Source organism: Arvicanthis niloticus, chromosome 25, assembly GCF_011762505.2.
Source record: "Arvicanthis niloticus isolate mArvNil1 chromosome 25, mArvNil1.pat.X, whole genome shotgun sequence".
NCBI lineage: Eukaryota > Metazoa > Chordata > Mammalia > Rodentia > Muridae > Arvicanthis > Arvicanthis niloticus.
In genome coordinates, this window is record NC_133433.1 from 29,349,420 (window position 1) to 29,354,821 (window position 5,402).

Consider the following 5,402-nt stretch of genomic DNA (forward strand, 5'->3'; position numbering starts at 1 on the left):
AAGGAGGATGGTTTTGTGGGGGTTTTTTCTCCCTTCAGGTAACTTAATTTTGGTCTCAGAGTTTGTTTACTTTAGAGACTAAGTGGAAGATCATAATTTACCATTATAAAAGCCATTATCAGTTTCTCCTCATGTGCTCTGGCATTTTTTTTCCAAGTTTACAAGAAATACCTCGACAGGCTGCCAATACACTGCTTTTCCAAAACACATGACATATGTTAGCTGTTACACTGGGGGTTCACCTCCCAAAACTTCTCTTCATGTTATATTAATTATATATAGCTTTCCTCCATCAGTTGAATGCTGCCAGCTGGCCTAGTCATGTTTAGACTCTTAAGGAACTGATACTAATTTGAGAACACTGCTACTAGTTCGATGACAGTATCTTCCATGGTTGAGCCTGGCCTAATGGAATAGACACCACTGAACTTCTCAACCCTTCCCTTGTAGATACTGCTTTGGACCCAAGAAAGCAAGCAGTGTGCCCTTCCTGCACGGATGGGCATTACCTGAATGTTGTGTATGGTTTTATGTCAACTTGACACAAGCTAAAGTCATCTGAGAGGGAGCCTTAACTAAGAAAATGCCTCCTTACATTTTTGGTTGTGAGCCTGTCCTTAAACTGCTGAGCCATAGTGCTTGGTATTGGTACAAAGACAGGCAGGTAGATCACTGGAATAAAATTGAAGACCCAGAAATGAACCCACACTCCTATGGTCACTTGATCTTTTACAAAGGAGCTAAAACCATTCAGTGGAAAAAAGACAGCATTTTCAACAAATGGTCCTGGTTCAACTGAAGGTCAGAATGTTGAAGAATGCAAATTGATCCATTTCTTATCTCCTTGTACAAAGCTCAAGTCCAAGTGGATAAAGGACCTTCACACAAAACCATATACACTGAAACTAATAGAAGAGAAACTGGGGAAGAGCCCCGAATACATGAGCACAGGGAAAATTTTTCTGAACAGAACATCAATGGCTTATGCTCTAAGATCAAGAATCAACAAATGGGACCTCATAAAATTGCAAAGCTTCTGTAAGGCTAAGGACACTGTCAATACGACAAAACAGCAATCAACTGACTAGGAAAAGATCTTTACCAATCCTACATCTGAAAGAGGGCTAATATCCAATATATACAAAGAACTTAAGAAGGTAGGCTCCAGAGAATCAAATAACACTATCAAAAATCTCATCTGAGGAATACCAAATGGCCAAGAAGAACCTAAAAGAAATGTTCAACATCCTTAGTCATCAGGGAAATGCAAATCAAAACAACCCTGAGATTCCACCTCACACCTGACTGAATGGCTAAGATCAAAAACTCAGGTGACAGCAGATACTGTCGAGGATGTGGAGAAAGAGAAACACTCCTCCATTGTTGGTGGGATTACAAGCTGGTACAAACGTTGTGGAAATCAATGACAGTCTAACAGTTCCTCAGAAAATTGGACATAGTATTACCTGAGGACCCAGCTATACCACTCCTGGGCATATACCCAAAGATGCTCCAACATATAACAAAGACACATACTCCACTATGTTCATAGCAGCCTTATTTATAATAGTCAGAAGCTGGAAAGAACCCAGATGTTCTTCAACAGAAGAATGAATACAGAAAATGTTTATTTACAGAATGGAGTACTACTCAGCTCTTAAAAACAATGAATTCATGAAATTCTTAGGCAAATGGATGGAACTAGAAAATATTATCCTGAGTGAGGTAACCCAATCACAAAAGAACACACATGGTTTGCACTTATTGATAAGTGGATATTATCCCAAATGCTCGGAATACCCAAGATACAATTCATAGACCACATGAAGCTCAAGAAGAAGAAAGACAAAAGTGTGGGCACTTCTGTCCTTCTTTAAAAGGGGAACAAAATTCTCATGGAATTAAATATGTAGACAAAGCGTGGAGCAGAGACTGTAGTAAAGCCATCCAGAGACTGCCCCACCTGGGGCCCCAACTCATGTACAGTCACCAAATGCAGACACTATTATGGATGCCAAGAAGTGCATGCTGACAGGAGCCTGATGTAGTTGTCTCCTAAAAGGTTCTACCAGAGCCTGACAAATAGAGAGGGGATGCTCACAACCAACCATTGGACTGAGCACGAGGTCCCCAATGGGGTACCCAATTGAGGAGTTAGAGAAAGGACTGAAGGAGCTAAAGGGATTTGCAACCCCATAGGAAGAACAACAATATCAACCAACCAGACCCCCCAGAGCTCCCAGGGACTAAACCACCAACAAAGGAGTACATATGGGGGGACCTAGGGCTCCAGCTACATATGTAACAGAAGATGGCCTTGTCAGGCATCAGTGGGAGGAGAGGCTCTTGGTCATATGAAAGCTCGATGACCCAGAGTAGGGGAATTTGAGAGTGGGGAGCTGGGAGTCAGTGTATGGGTGAGGGAACACCCTCATAGAAGCAGGAGATGCAGGATGGGAAAGGGGGTTTTGGCAATGGGAACCAGGAAAGAGGATAACATTTGAAATGTAAATTTAAAAATATCCAACCAAAAAAAAAAAAAAAAAGAAATGCCTCCTTAAGATCAGGCTGTAGGCATGCTGGGAGGGCACCAATTATTGATTGATGGGAGAGGGCCCGGCTCATTGTGGGCAGTACTGCCTGTGGCCTAGTGGTCCTGGGTTCCATAAGAAACAGGCTGAGTAAGCCATAAGGAGCAAGCCAGTAAACATTACCTTTCCATGGCCTCCACATCAGCTCCTGCCTCCAGATATCTGCCCGGCTTGAGTTCCTGTCCTGACTTCCTTTGATGATGAACAGTGACATGGAGGTGTAAGTTGAATAAATCTGACCAAGTTTCTTTGGCCATGGTGTTTCACCACAGCAATAGTAACCCTAACTAGGACACTGGACTTTGGAGTCATATTTTTTTTTCTCATGCGCTAGGACTGGCCCTAATTTTTTCATTTTGGAGCTTTTATGTGGACCCAACAGGTGCCCTTAGGAAATCCAGAAGCTGCATCTGTGGGAAGGCCCTGGAGTCCTGTGGTCAGGTCAGTCCCAAGGGAGTGGCCAGGCAGTCAATTCAGTCCCACTGACAAGCACAACTTTTCACTAGCATTAGCAGTTTGCTAAAATGCTGTTGACAGTTTTATTAGGGGTAATCATTACCCATCAGATACAGAACAGGTTCAGAGTTCTGAGACACTAATGGATTACAACTGGATTTGAGTCCATATGTGAGCTCATTGTTCCTCTCACATTTATTTAAATTTCTTTCAGTGCCAAAACACACGAAAAAATATTCATGGAGGATATTTATTTCTTTTTTTCTAGGTTTTGACACCACAGTCACATTGGTCTTCAGAAATATTTTTGGAGGCATCTCATTCTGTCTTCTGAAAAGTGTGCGTAGAGCTTCGATTTCTTACTGAAAATGTGAAGAAGTCATCAATGACTACATCTGGGCCTTGAGTATTCTTTGAAGAAAAAAATATTACTATGAATTATATTCCTTTATGTAACGCAATTGGAAATTGTAAAATAAATCACACTTGAAAATCCTAAATTTAAAATTGGGATGTGTGACTTTTAAACACGTGCTTGTAGGTCACAGAACTAGAAAATGGATGCTGAGATGAAACTGTAAAGAACATGGGAAATGGAGAGTGTAATGGGGCAAGGGATAGTCCAGTCAGCAAAGTGCCTGCCCAGCAAGCATGACAGCCTGCATTTGATCCCTGCAGTAGTTTCTGGGAGATGACCCCCCTATTCTCAGGTATCTAAGTCCCTGGTCCGCTGTTGGTGACACTGTTTGGGTTGCTTTCAGAGGTGGCATTGCTGGAGGAACGTCAAAGACAACAAGGACAGACTTTGAAGCCATTTTTATAATGCATCCTCTTCTGCGTTTAATTGTCTTAATGAAAGTGTTTGTTTTATGAACAAAGTCAACAAATGTAAAATGCCTGCAAATGTCATATGCTTATTAACATGGTGATGGTTTGATGACTGTACGGGTAACTACTGGCTACCAAATTGTTAAATTCAAAATATAATTTAATCTCATATAAAACTGTACACACTGGCCACCTCTCTACACACCCAAAATGACATGATTGAGGATTGAAGTATACATGTGGTTTTTCTCTTATCACAGAACTCCAACAGTTTACATTATATTTCACTTGCAACTTCACACTTTCACGCATATGCCTGGCTTCTTGCACTGTGCGAGTTTAACAACACTGCAATGCTGTTGTTGAGGAGCCAATGTTTAGGTAGTGAGTAAAGCACATATAAGCCCCCTGGATATGGTTTCTGACAAGGCATCTGAGGTTACAGTAACCCCTCTACTTGCACAGGAGTAGATCATTGCCCACTGCTTGTGTATTATGCGTCCTGACTGACATGGCTCTGATGTCTCAACCAGGGAGTCTGTTCTACTTTGCTCCCTCTATCTTCTCACCCATTCTTGGGTCCTCCATCCTCCAAACTCATGCTTCAGCTTTCTTGGGTGTGCTCACCCTCCAGTGAGTTCTTTCCATCTTCCTTCATTTTCATAATGTAACAAATAAGTAAAGCAAACCGCTATCCTTGTACACTATTGACTTTGTTCAATTGACTTAGAATCCGCTGCCTTACCTCCTAAAACAACTCTTTGACAGCACTGGGGAAGCAAGATATTCTGATGTTAGTGCAGAAAACAAAATAAACGAGCCAGCGTTTGATATAAATAATACACAGCTTAAGCCTAACACTATTTCTGTTGTATTAAATTTCCCTTTGTGTTTTTACAGTGGTGCCTTTTTTCTTCTCTGACATGAGTTACACATTCACTTGGTATTCTATGGGTATTGACTTTCGTTTGGTGAATTCAAAGAAGATAAGATCTGCTTACTTTGTGTCAGGATAACATTAAAATAGTACTCAGTTTGTAGTTGCTATGCTTACTGAGGCTGGAAATGCAGGTGGTAGTTTCTATGTTCACAATCCATACCCAATTAAAAGAAGAGACATGGCTGTGTCAAAACATAAATTATCCTGAGAACAATTCATAGCCCCCCCCCCCCACTTGGTGCTCATCTTAGATGTGATTCAAGTTCCCTGCTCTAATAACTAACATCAACATGCCTCTTCAGGCTGCTGCTCAGTGTAGCCTTAAAGTGTGCACTTCAATGGACTCAGTGACTTACAAGGAAAGCATGACACAACCGCACATCCTTAGAACCACACTGCTTACTTTCCTGTACTACTTCTCAACGTTTTCCTGTTCTTTCTTTTTCAATGCCGGGATTAAATCCAAGCCTTCTGTATGCTGATGAGTGTTCCACACTGAGCAACCCCAGTCCAGATGCTTTTATTTTTAAGTGAAAATATGTAATTTTAAAAGATTTTAAAAGTAGCTCTTTGTGGCCCAGAAAACA